At 39.6% G+C, this 14,617-nt stretch overlaps 1 non-coding gene across 1 annotated transcript; it reads left to right on the top strand.

The window, feature by feature from the left end:
• Positions 1-13,885: 13,885 nt before the first annotated feature.
• On the top strand, positions 13,886-14,016 carry LOC115031395 (small nucleolar RNA SNORA17). Its single transcript, XR_003837035.1, has one exon. It is a non-coding gene; the product is annotated as a small nucleolar RNA SNORA17 (small nucleolar RNA).
• The last annotated feature ends 601 nt before the right edge of the window (positions 14,017-14,617 follow it).

Consider the following 14,617-nt stretch of genomic DNA (forward strand, 5'->3'; position numbering starts at 1 on the left):
AGGATCCTTAATATAAAATGTGTTTTGTGTCAGTACCTCAAAAAAATGCTTTGCAGCAATGTTCACAAGAGCCACGATGTAAAGAAAAATGTAGTGACTGGTGACCAAAAAAAAAAAAAAAAATGGCAAAGAATAGGGAAATCGCATCATTTCCAACAACATGGAAGAGCGTGGTCATTATGCTAAGTGCAGTATAGCCCAACCGTAAAAACTCTGTGATCTCACTTATATAAGAAAATTCACACAGTCAACTTCATAAGAGCAAGGACACAATGGCAGCCCCAGTGCTGGGGCTGAATAGTGAGGCAGAATGGAAATATGTTGGTCAAAGAGTATAAAGTTTCAGTCATGAAAGATGAGTTATTTCTGTAATCTAAGCACAACAAAGGTACTTTGGCTAATATTGTATTGTATCTTATACTTGAAATTTGCTAAAGTGATAGATTTTAATGAAGTTTATTTATGACAAGAATGGCAAATTTGTAGCTTGATAATAATTATTTTATAATACATACATCAAAACACAAAATTGCTTATGTATGTATATGTAAATTATATTATATATAATGTTCATAAAATGAATTAATTAGATATAATATATAATTACAAAGCTAGGAAATAGGAAAGGACTAGACTGTTAAGAGAAGGGGTAAATGTGGAAATGATAGAAGCTACTTAATCATCCAGTCCAAAGATAATAGCAATACACAGTAAGGTTAGGATCAGCAGAGGTGGCATAGAGTTGTCATATTCTGAGAAAATTTGGAAACAGAGCCTCCACAATGTCTTCCAAAATTGGATGGGCACTGTCCGGGAAGCATGAACTGAAACTGGGTTTGATTGAGTTTACCTATAATACCAGTTATTTCGTAAGCCACAGAGTAAATTTAAGGATATCCAGGTAACTTAGTGGGATGCCAAGTTCTTTCACGTAGAAGGGACAGCATGACATAGTTCCTGGCCTTGGAACAGAGCTAGCAGGGCATGGGCCTCCACAAGTGCTGATGGTTGCTCTGGGTATGGGACTTGTATGTATAATATTGTATAATTCTATGTTCCTCCTCCAGGGGAGTGCTTTCCCTGTTAAGCTTAATGACTCCATGAAAATTTGAATCAACACGAGTCTGGAAGACAAGGATGTGTTCCTCAGCAAAATGTGACCTTCAGGGGAGCTCTTAAGGCTGTGGGAAAGAACTCTGAAAACATATGTTCAAGAATGTATAATTTCTCAACTATGTTAAATTTAAGGATGCAATATGAATTATATGAGGGGCTTCACAAACCTAAAAGAACAAAGGCAGCTTCACTAATGAGGCAGCTTGTCAGAAAGATATTATGGAGGAAGATAAAGAAATTTAGGGTGTGGTAAGTGCAGGGCAAGATCCCACCCAGCTAAACTTATTGTTTATGCTTTCAAAAGCAGACAGATCTCTGAATTCCTTTGCTATGTTTAAAAATAAATGTACTTGCTGTTTTCTTCTACGAATCAAAGAGCTAAGGTCATAAAATGCTAATTCAGGGATAATCAAAATGGAGCCTAGTATAATGATTGAATTATATGTAAATAAATGACTCAGCTTTGGTCTGTAAGAGCTGAGCTATCTACACAAGTTGCTAGAGAGCCAGCTCAAGCAGAACCCAGAGCTTTAAGCTTATAACCATGATTGACTTCAAGTCATCTGCTCACCACTCCCAAACACCCTTTCCTCAGGAACTCCTCTCCAAGGCAAGGCTGGTTCTTGGCAGTGGGACCCTGCCTCAAAATGAAAAGTGACAATGTCGTCCTGGATCTACTTCTGGTGGTTCAGTGTTTGAGCAATAAGAACAGACTTGGGATCAATCCTCAGTACCACCAAATAGGAGGAGGAGGAGTTGGAGGCGGAGTTGGAGGCGGAGGAGGAGGAGGAGGAGGAGGAGAAAAAGAAGCATGTTCCTCTAGGATAAAATGAATTTGGAAATAAACTGCAGCATCAAGAGCAATCCACCACTTCAAATGATCCTCGAGAAAGCTGTGTGGAGCAATCACTACACATGGCCCTCTAGGAAATAGTGGCAAATACTGACTGTCTTTAAGTGTAGATATAACCTGCCCACTATTCTCCTTTTCTCACTTACATGTTTTCATACAGGGAGATTAGTGTTTAATGCACAGTAGAGAGTAGTCAATAGTGGTCAAGAGTACAAACTTGGAAAGAGGTTTCAGGCAAAATTTCTCTTATTTGGCTGAATGAAATAATTCATTTTCATTCATATATTTGCATATGCTTTAAAGAAACGAAGTACCTTTAAATACATCTATAATTGAAATGTGGATGAGAGATACCTAGAAAATCCACTGATCCTATTCAGAATGTCTGCCTCTGTGATTTTGAGGTAATCTAATTTAATATAATATGATATTACTTCTGGAAATTTCGTGAATGGATACAATGTGTTTTTATCATGTTCAACCTTACTCCTCCTAACTTCTTCTAGGTCCACTACCTACATTTACTCCTTGTGGTGGTTAGAAAGAAAATGACCCCCATAGGCTCATAGGAAGTGGCACTATTAGGAGGTTTGGCCTTGTTGAAATAGATGTGGCCTTGTTGGAGGAAGTGTGTCTCAGTTCATTTCCTGCTGCCTGCTGATCCAAATGTAAAGCTCTCAGTTCCTTTTCCAAGACCATGTCTGCCAGCATGCAGGCATGTTTTTCACCATGATGCTAATAGACTAAACCTCTGAAACTATAAACCAGCTCCAATTACATGTTTCCTTTCTAAGAGCTGCTATTGTTATGATGTTTCCTCACAGCAATAGAAACACTGAGACACTACTCCACTTTCCATTTTCATGACTTTTTTTTAAACAAGCCACTGAGCCTAGTTTGTGCTGATTGTATACCCAAGTCTGTGGTTGACTTAATAGAGGTTACAGACAGACTTATGCCCCTAAAACTTATCAAACATAACTAACTCCTGAAATAGTGTGGGTACAATATCTATGAGAGTTAGTTGATTGGCTTAATCATGTTCATGTCTTGTGCAAGCAACCACAATTGCTATGAGTTCCTGACAGTTCATTACAGTTGCCCTGTAATGTCAGAAACACTGTTTCATCATAATTCTACCAGACTTTTAAAATCCTTATAGCCTTATAATTGAGATGTACAGTGAACCTTGAAAAGATGCGATGTGATCCTATTTATAGGTAAGAGCCCACAGATACTTATTCTCTATACTTTGACCAGTTATCAGTATTTTAGTTACTGCTCTCCACTGCAAAAAGAAACTTCCCTGAGGTTTGAAATTAGAATAGCTACTTTAAGCAGAGAAAAGACTCTACCTAACTGTGCCAGGCTGCATGAAACACTGTTTTAGCTTGGAATCATAATGGAGTCTGGGATGCTTACATGGGTGTAGATGATCACAGCGCCACCTCAAGAGTAGTGGATGGTCGGGAAATTCATGTTGGTAAGACCAAGAGCCTGAACAGTGGCTTCTGTTCAATTTTATTCATTGCTATGTTGACTCACAGCATGAACCTTAAAAATTAACTTTCTATGACCTTGATATAGATGGATAAGATAAATTTGCAGGAAATGGTGGAAAGAAAGAACAGTTTAACCAAGTTAAATTCACCCAGAGTCAGTCATTTCCAGCAGAAAGTCATTTCCAACTGTTGATTACACCTGATAAAATGCCTCTGATGGAATGAAAAAGAGCACAGCACATTTTTAGATCACAGACAAGCACGTTGCCTCCATTCCATGGGCACCTCTAAAATTCAGGCTCAGTATTTTTCTATTTCATGTTTTTCACCACCCCTACACTAAATCTCCTGAACATACAAACAAGATACAGTGGAATAAAAGGAGCGTTTGCTTAATTCACTTTCATAACACTAATTTTTCTCATATATCAGAACAACATATTTTCCTTCAGCCTGACAATAGCTCAAATATGCCTTCAATTATAAATGAGCAGGGTTCTACAGCTCTGAGTTAGGAAGCCAGTATCTTTCAATGAAGACCCAGTGAGGAAAAGTTGACCTTGCACACAGCCTTAGGTATGGGCATCAAGTGGTTGCTATGAGAAGCAACTTAGAGATAGAAGCCAATGAAAATGAGTTGACCTTTTTAAGAAGAATCAGTTGGAGGCTCTGTCTAAGAAGAAACCTATATACAGAATTCACTGGACACACCTGGATGTGTAGCTAATTAGAGCTGCCATGTTTACTGCAAACACACATAGCCACATTGTCAAGAACTTTGTGTTTTTGTAAACCAGTCAAGTTCTCAAAACACTTTGGAAGTGTCACAACCCCCCTGTGATGCGGGATGCTTTTTGTCTGTCACTAAGAATAGGGAACACATTTATTTGACTTGTTGGGTGTCACAGGGACACAGTGCCAGAGAAGAAAGACACAGGTAAGCTTGTCCTCTCAATGGGAAGTAAGTACAAGAGGACATGGACACAGCACTCAGGTAGTGTTTTTCATAGGAAACAAAGGCCCCAAATACACTTTGTGCTTTTCCCTAGAGAAGGCCAGGAGAATGAGGTGTGGCTGTAGGACAAGGAGAGAGAGAGAGCAGGCATTGGAAGCCCAAGTGGCAGTACAAGGAGTCTAGAGTTACTGAGACTGGACATAGAAGTCATGAGCTGAGGCTGTAGAACAGGAAAGTCAGAAGCAGAACTGGGAAGAGCAGAGGAGGAGGTATAGTTAGGCTAGGAAATAATATGCAGAAGTGAACATGAGGTCCAATGTCCTGCAAACTGCAATGCTTAACTTCCAGGATGTATTTGCCAAAGCCTCAGATGCTCTTCCTGACACTTAAAAAAAACAAAAAACAAAAAACAAAAAAAACAAACAAAAAACAAAAAACAAAAAAAAACTATCTACCACAAAAAAAAATGTTTCCTGGATTTCTTGGGGGAGGAGGGTCTGATGGAGTTTTAAAAATTGTTTGGTAACAGTGGTGTGTTTTGGAAAGAATCTATTTTCAGCCCTCAAAAGCATTCAGGGTTGATTTTTCTTAAGCCTGATTTAATTTTCTAGCATCTTTGTGGTCTTTTACATTGTTTTTTTCAGACACTGTTTTTCTAGTCCTTTTTGTCCTATCTGTCTTCTGCCATTTATCCACTCATTTGTTATTCCTAGGGCCATCCATGAAGCCCCTTCAGCGGGCTCTAGGTTTTTCCTGGTACACCTGCCCATACTCACTAGCATATTTCTCCTTTCTTGATCTTCTTGTCCCTCTTGGGAAAGTGTACTCTGAAATTTCTAATAATTTTCTTTGTTCTTTTTTTTTTCCCTCTAGCTTGAATCCTGGTATTGCAAGATTTATGGGCCCTTAAATAATTTTCCTCCTTATATTTGTAGAAATCAGTTTAAACCATAACCTTTGCTTCCTGCTATTAGGGCATCTGATGATGGAAGAAATTGACATGCATTTTGCGAATTCTTCCTATTGTCTTTCTTCAATGCTTCACAATATTTTCAACAGTGTTTATAGCTTTAAATTTACAATGTGACCTAAAAGCAAAAATTTCACATTCTTTAGAACTAAAATTACCACAACAAAAAAAGCAAGCTGGCATTAATCATTGACAAATTCTCAGACATTGTTCTTTTATATACATACCTCATATTCAAAATTATCTCACACTTGAACCGCCATTAACCACAATTTAAGAATGATAAACTTCAGGGATAGAGAACTTAAACAACTTGCCCATTATTTTTGAAAATAAGTTCCAACATGTCTAATCTCTACATTTCACCATCTTAGGGTTATCATTGCTATGATGAAATATTATGACCAAAAGCGAGTTAAAGAGGAAATTATTTATTTGGCTTATACTTCCACATCACAATATATCATTGGAGAAAATCAGGGCAGGAACTCAAACAGGGCAGGAACCCAGAGACAGGAGCTGATGCAGAGGCCATGAAAGAATACTGCTTACTGTTTTGCTCCCATGACTTACTCACCCTAATTTCTTAACGAACCCATCCCAGGAGTGTCTCCATCCACAGTGGGATGACCACCTACATACACACTGTCAGTCACCAAGAAAACACACCAAGAAAATGTTCTACAGATTTGCTGAGAATCACCCAGTTTTATGGATTCATTTTCTCAATTGAGGCTCCTCCACTCTGATGAATGGTTTATGTCAAGTTGACATACAACTAGCCCAAGTATGGTTCTTAGAATTCTTCCTGCAACTTCTTTTGTTGGGACATTTTACTATGGAAATGGACACAAATCCTTTATCTTCTTCTCAACCTATAAAACACTCCCTCCATTGAAGTTGCAGCTCAGATACTATCATTAGAGTCTTTATGAGGGTTTTCCCTACAGTCACCAAGACACCAGGTCACTCCTGCCACTGCAGTCACACTGCCCTTGTTATCTCATTAGATTCTGGGTGTGACACAAGATCTGAGCTTCATGTTTAACAAATAAGCATCACAGAATAGTCTAGGGAGCATGCATGTGAGGATGTGTATTTTGGAAATAGAAAGACAAGATAAAGACGTATGAGGAGGTCATTTTCTTGTTTTTCCAAGAAATTTTGGTATATAAATAACATTTTATGCCTATTAGGACATGTATGGGCACTGAGTAGTCATCGGGGATGGCATATGGTAGAACAGCTGCCCACTGGGAGGGAATATGTGCTTATAATTATTATATGATAAGTTACAAGACATTTATTATTATTATTATTACTACAACATGATGTATCCTAAGGGCTACGATGTGGAGGAAGATGAACACTCCTCCATTGCTGGTGGTACTGCAAACTGGTAAAACAAATTTGGAAATCAGTCTGGTGGTTCTTGAGAAAATTGGAAATAGTTCTACCTGAATACCCAGCTATATCACTTCTGGGCTCAACACTGTAAGCATTATAGCAAATAGCAAAGCAAACAATACCAAAGGAAATATTTGGATTTGACTTTTCATTGTGTAGCAATCATTTTGTTTACAATGCTAGAAAAGATTTCAGAGTCATGTAACATAAAGGATTATGCAAGGATCTCAATTTTTAAAAGTAGAGCTCAAGAATGCATAATTTAAATTTTATTGATTTTCAACTCTACATTAATACAAATACTTTTAAAGTTACAAATAACCATCTCACACCAGTCAGAATGGCTAAGATCAAAAATTCAGGTGACAGCACATGCTGGCGAGGATGTGGAGAAAGAAGAACACTCCTCCACTGTTGGTGGGATTGCAAGCTTGTACAACCATTCTTGAAATCAGTCTGGAGGTTCCTCAGAAAATTGGACATAGTACTACCGGAGGATCCCACAATACCTCTCCTGGGCATATATCCAGAAGTTGTCCCAACCGGTAATAAGGACACATGCTCCACTATGTTCATAGCAGCCTTATTTATAATAGCCAGAAGCTGGAAAGAACCCAGATGCCCCTCGACAGAGGAATAGATACAGAAAATGTGGTACATTTACACAATGGAGTACTACTCAGTTATTAAAAAGAATGAATTTATGAAATTCCTAGGCAAATGGATGGACCTGGAGGGCATCATCCTGAGTGAGGTAACACAATCACAAGAGAACTCAAATGATATGTAGTCACTGATAAGTGGATATTAGCCCAGAAACTTAGTATACCCGAGATATAAGATACAATTTGCAAAACACATGAAACTGAAGAAGAACGAAGACCAAAGTGTGGACACTTTGCCGCTTCTTAGAATTGGAAACAATCACCCATGGAAGGAGTTACAGAGACAAAGTTTGGAGCTGAGACAAAAGGATGGACTATCTAGAGACTGCCATATCCAGGGATCCATCCCATAATTAGCCTCCAAACGATGACACCATTGCATATACTAGCAAGTGTTTGCTGAAAGGACCCTGATATAGCTGTCTCTTGTGAGACTACGCCGGGGCCTAGCAAACACAGAAGTGGATGCTCACAGTCAGCTATTGGATGGATCACAGGGCCCCCAATGGAGGAGCTAGAGAAAGTATCCAAGGAGCTAAAGAGATCTGCAACCCTGTAGGTGCAACAACGTTATGAACTAGCCAGTACCCCGGAGCTCTTGACTCTAGCTGCATATGTATCAAAAGATGGCCTAGTCGGCCATCACTGGAAGAGAGGCCCATTGGACATGCAAAGTTGATATGCCCCAGTACAGGGGAACGCCAGGGCCAAAAAATGGGAATGGGTGGGTAGGGAAGTTGGGGGGAGGGTATGGTGACTTTTGGGATAGCATTGGTAATGTAATTGAGGAAAATATGTAATAAAAAATATTTAATAAAAAAATAGGCATGTGTACAAAAAAGTTACAAATAAAAAATTAAGATATATTACAGATTAAATATGTCTGCTTTTTTCCTAAGAGAATCTTAAATTATCAAAAGAGATAACTTTAGTATTTTACTTCCTTTAACTGACCATAATCTATAAGTACTTAAAAGACAATACGTAGGGCATATCTCATACTGTATTGTCACTCTGTTACTTCATTTTGTTTCTAAGAATTCAGAATGGAGAAATGGCTCTAAGGGTAAGAAGGGTTCTTCTTGAGGTCCTAAGTTCTGTTTCTAGCATCCACATGGGATAACTCACAACTGCCTTAAACTTCAGTTCAAAAACAGCCACAACTCTCTCTTCTAACCTCCAGTGGCCAGCATCCTCAATCAAGTCACACACACACACACACACACACACACACACACACACACACACACACGGCAATAAAATATTTTTAAAAGAAGCCAAAAGCAAAGTGAGAGGAAGACGTTAGCAGGAACTTTGTTTTGAAGCAACCAAAATTCGGTGTGATGGATCTTGGCTTCACAAAAAGTAAAAAGCTATCTGTGTTCTTCATGATCCTGTGCTAATCTATGCTCTCAGTAGAATCAGTGAATGCAAAGACTGCCTGTTCTTTTTCAGTTATCTCTTCCTTTCCATCTTTCCAACCTCTCCTCCTGCCCTCATCACTTCCACACATAGCCCATTCTTTTCTCCCTTGTAGGTAGAGGAAATCAGTTGCCTTCAATTTTATTGATAAACTTTCACTTTCATATTCTTAATCCTTAATCACATCGTGTAAAATACTAATTTCATCAAAATAACGGAACATTGTGCAGAATAGTCATGTTGAAGCAATTTTGGCAGTTTTATGAGTGAAAATGAGCTCACATATTCTTAGGAATAGAATACAGGCACTTACACTGTTGAGCCCAGGAATACCACTCATGAGCTAAGAATTCACAATTCATGCAAAATTGCTATGGTTATCATATTAGTCAGTTCTTTTTTTTTCCTAGAGGAACAGCTCTTCTCATTACGCAAGGCTAGATCTCTCAGCTGGTCTTCAGAACACACCAGAATGCTGAAGAATTTGGTTCCAATGCCAGTGAAGAAATAGGCTTGCCAAAGAGATTAAAAGCAACCAGGCAAAGAAAGCAAGTTTCCTTCTTTCATTTTCTTTATATAGGCTTCCAGCAGAGGTGTGACCCAGATAAAAGGTGGATCTTACGAGATCAAAAATCTAGATTGAAGGAGAATCAGTTAAAAGATATAGATTAAACAGGAGTCTCCCCAATTCAAATGATTTAATTAAAAACAAACAAATAAAACAAAAAGCAAAAACAAAAAAACACTTCACAGGGTTAGCTAGACATTTGGGTTTTACTTAATTCCAGATGGCTTCAAGTTGACAAGCAGGAGGAGCCAGTACAACTTCACCTCTTGTCAACTTGACACAAATATTTTCTTATGTCTTGCTTAATTTTCAAATGAAAATAATAATCAGGTCCTAATTATGACAAAGATGATATAACTTATCCCACATACAAACATATTATATACTTAACCAGGTCACACTTATACCTAACATGCTATAACTATCCCTCATTCAACAACAAACACATTATATATTTTAGAAAAGGAAATAATGTTCCTTGAGAGATATTATCTTGGTATCTCAAACTTAAATATTATAACCTCGGATGCTCTCTTTATTGAAGTTACTAAGCACCTTAGAAAGTCTTGGATTTTTTTTCCTACAGGAGTGACCCATACCATCATTACTAAAGACTCTCATAGATAGAAGCAGGGGGAAGGAGGATGGAATAGGGGGTTTCTGGGAGGGAGGAAAGCCAGGAAAGGGGATAACATTTGAAATGTAAATAAAGAGAATATCCAATAAAAAATGCAAAAAAACCCAAAAAACAAACAAACAAACAAAAACCCTGTTACTCTAGAGAATCCTGGCTAATACAGATTTTTGTACCAGATGTGGTTCTAAAGCAACAGATATATAAAGATTGGATTTTTAAGTAGCTGCAATAGGTTTTTCAACTTGCCAACACTTACATTAACTGAAACCTCTAGAGATACTAAAATCCCTCCTAGAATCTCATAAAGTACTGAAATCCCATGGTGCAAACTATCTTCAAACTTAAGGAAACAAATGGGTTTGATTATCTTGATTTGCCAAATGTGAAAGTCAAAGGATTTGGTGACTCTGTGTATAAAACTTTTGACAATTTGTGAAAAAATAAGAAAATTAATGGTGAGGTTGGTTGTTCCTACCATCTTGGATAAATTGGCAAAGGAAGAGAATGATCTCCATGATAAAAAAATTAACCAACTTCTAGCATCTCAGGATATGGCGAAGAAAAGCAATAAACTCAGTGAGAAAATTGACTGGCTCCAGATACACATAAACAATCTAACAGGTTTACGTGTGCTCTAGAAGAGAATTTCCTCTCCAGCAGTTGTGGGAAAACAAGGTGATGCACTCATTACAAGATTATCTAAATTACGATGAAAATTATTCAAGTCCCAGCCTCAGAGTGTGTGAGTGGAAAGGACATTAATGTATAAAGGATGGAATCCTGTAACTTGGGCAGAGGTGATGTGAGAGAAAACTTCTGAAGCTGAGAACTTTTTTTTTCTGGTTTTTTTTTTTAATATTTTTTATTACATATTTTCCTCAATTACATTTCCAATGCTATCCCAAAAGTCCCCCATACCGCCCCCCACTTCCCTACCCACCCATTCCCATTCTTTTGGCCCTGGCATTCCCCTATATTGGGGCATATAAAGTTTCCAAGTCCAATGGGCCTCTCTTTCCAGTGATGGCCGACTAGGCCATCTTTCGATACATATGCAGCTAGAGACAAGAGCTCCGGGGTACTGGTTAGTTCATCATGTTGTTCCAACTATAGGGTTGCAGATCCCTTTAGCTCCTTGGGTACTTTCTCTAGCTCCTCCATTGGGAGCCCTGTGATACATCCAATAGCTGACTGTGAGCATCCACTCCTGTGTTTGCTAGGCCCCGGCATCGTCTCACAAGAGACAGCTATATCTGGGTCCTTTCAGCAAAATCTTGCTAGTGTGTGCAATGGTGTCAGCGTTTGGAAGCTGATTATTGGATGGATCCCTGGATATGGCAGTCTCTAGATGGTCCATCCTTTCATCACAGCTCGAAACTTTGTCTCTGTAACTCCTTCCATGGGTGTTTTGTTCCCAATTCTAAGAAGGTGCACAGTGTCCACACTTTGGTCTTCATTCTTCTTGAGTTTCATGCGTTTAGCAAATTGTATCTTATATCTTGGGTATCCTAAGTTTTGGGCTAATATCCACTTATCAATGAATACATATTGTGTGAGTTCCTTTGTGATTGCTGAGAACTTGGAATCCTCAGATTCTCGAGAACTTATCTCACCTGAGGAAGTAGTCACTCAACTCTCAGCAGAAGATGTACTTCACACTCCAAAATCTGAAACATTGCCCTTTCCACCTTTGACTGGTGAAATTAATGACTCTCTGTGAAGGAGATGCCCAGCAAGACAATGCTTATGAATCTCAGGACCTCTAGACCTATAGGACTAAGTAGGTTCCTAGAGGAGACATAGAAAGAGTAGTCCATGATGAGGTTCAATGCACTACTAAGGAACTTAATGAGTCTGAGAATTCATGTAAGCAGAAATCTGGAAATAAGACTGGGGATGGATTTTACGGGTGTGGGATAATGGTGGAAAGAACATAATACTGGATCAAGCTCTGTTTACTGATATAGACCAACTGAATGGAAATTCTAAGTTTAACATGAAATCTCACACTGTTGTTTTTTTCTTTCTTTCTTTTTTTCTTGAGTGCATATAATTGTGTTCTTTTGTTTTTATCATTTTTATTATATATTTTCTTCATTTACATTTCAAATGCAATCCCAAAAGTCCCCTATACCCTCCCCTCCCCTGCTCCCCAACCCACCCACTCCTGCTTCCTGGCCCTGGCATTCCCCTGTACTGGGGAATAGAACCTTCACAAGATCGAGGGCCTCTCCTCCCATTGATGGCCAACTAGGCTATCTGCCTATTCAACTAGAGACACAAACTCTAGGGGTACTAGTTAATTCTTATTGTTGTCCCACCTATAGGGTTGCAGACCCCTTCAGCTCCTTGGGTACTTTCTCTAGCTCCTTCATTGGGAGCCCTGTGTTCCATCTAATAGATGACTGTAAGCATCCACTTCTGTATTTGCCAGGCACTGGCATAGCCTCCAGACAATCAAATAGCCCTATTTTAAAAAATGGGGTACAGAGCAAAACAAAGAATTCTCAGCTAAGCCATTCTCGAATGGCTGAGAAGCACCTGAAAGAAAAAATGTTCAACATCCTTAATCATCAGGGAAATGTGTTCCTTTTTTTGTTTTTGTTTTTACGAGTGTTAAAAGGTTTTTGTTGTTGTTGCTGTTTTGGTTTTTTATTTTATTTATTAATTTATTTTGATAGGCAGAAGCATTTACCAAAAGATGACCTACTGAAAAGGAATTGGAGATGCCTGGTATCCCTAGGTATGAAGAGATTTAAGGCTCAGAGAAATTGTAATGCTAAAGTGACTGTGCTGTGTGACACCTAATCTTTCACAATGGGAAGGCCCAGAAGACTTGCTCCTTCACTAATCCTGCCAGATGCTAGAAGATTCTACAAAATGGTGATGTGGCACTAAAGCACATTTGAAGAGGTTTGTTGTTGCCCCTTTCCTTGTGCCAGACCTTAGGGTTGGAGATGCTACTGCTCAGTTGGATGAATTAATTTAAATGGGTTTATTGAGCTTTAAGTTAGCAGGGGCCAGGTGGCAGCACTTGTTAAAGGCAAAGTGATCATCGTTATGGTAATGTGCAGGACTCAAAAGCAATGTCCATAATGGTCTAATTTGTAATGGACAGTAGAGACAAAGTAATATTTATCCTGGAGTAACTTGTGCTAATTGATCACGAAGTTTCCAGGCATGAACTAGGTAAGAAGCCTGCTGCATTTTTGTTTGAAAGAATACAGTGGATCATGGTGAAAGGGAATCTCAGCATGTGAACCGATCTCTGAACTGGAGCTAGTTTACAGACCCAGTACCCCTTAAACAGAGGGGTGACCAGGTGCCCCTGAGGAAAGACCTGATAAAATACCTAAGAGTTTTACTGTTAGTTTTTCCTCGGTCCTTCCCTGGAAGGACTTACAGCCTTTTTACAAGGGTAACTATATACTGGGGGAAGGAAATAATCAGACTTTCTGGGGGTCTATTGGCTACCGGCTCTGAATTGATGTTATTTCTGGGACCCCCAAGAGACACTGTGACCCTCCAGTTAAAGTAGGGTCTTGTGGAGGACAGGTGATTGATGGAGTTTTGGCGGAAGTCTGAATCAGTAAGTCCACTGGGTCCCCAAACTCATCCCATGGCCATTTCCACAGACCCAGAATGCATAATTGGGATAGACATATTTAGAAGCTGGTATAATTCTCACCAACTGATTTGTGGAATCAGGGCAATTGTGGTTGGCAAAGCTAACTGGAAGCCTTTAGAGCTCCTCCGCCAAAGAAAATAGTGAAACAAAAACACTTTCACTTCTGCCCGAGAGGCACTGCAGCTGCGGCTGCTGTGTCACATGTGTGTCAGTAGATGGCAGAGAGGAGAGAGGCTGAGTCTATGCTCAGTGTTCTGACCTATGGACATCTGAAATATTACTAGCCTAATAGTCCCTAAAAAAGGAAACCTGAGACAACCATCAGTCTGGCACCAAGGGCCCCAGATAGGGAGCTATCCTGAGAGATGACCCCAAGTCATCCTGGGGCAACAGGCTCCCGGGATGGGGAGACTAAAAGAACCCTGCCTTTGGACTGTGGCCTTTGGAGGAGGTAAGCCTTAAACAGACAACCCTTACAAAAGACCACTTGGCTGTCAGGGTGAGAAGTGAGCCTTAAATGACCACCAGACTGGCGCTGTGTGGCCTGGACGGGGAGCTGGCCTGGATTGAACACCAGTCTGGCACCTCACAGGCCTGTTGTGGCAGGGGCAGGAGAAGGGCAGTGAGCATTGCCACATATGACCCCTGCCTAGCACCGTAATGCATGAGCAGGGCATAGCACTCCTAAGACCACTCCTGAGGTGATCCCAGACCAGACAGAGACTCTGGGTGCCACTAAGAGGAGGAAGTGGTGGAGAAATGAAAAAGGAACGGAGAGGTGCGGCACGGTAAAGAGAGGCAGAACTGGAGACTCAAGGGTAGTGATGAACAGCCTGATGTGAGTATCAGGTGATGCTACGAAGGACCATGATGGGATCCTGACCTGTGCTGCTA

This window comes from Mus caroli, unplaced genomic scaffold (assembly GCF_978045245.1).
Source record: "Mus caroli unplaced genomic scaffold, Mus_caroli_1 scaffold_7, whole genome shotgun sequence".
In the NCBI taxonomy this organism is placed as follows: domain Eukaryota; kingdom Metazoa; phylum Chordata; class Mammalia; order Rodentia; family Muridae; genus Mus; species Mus caroli.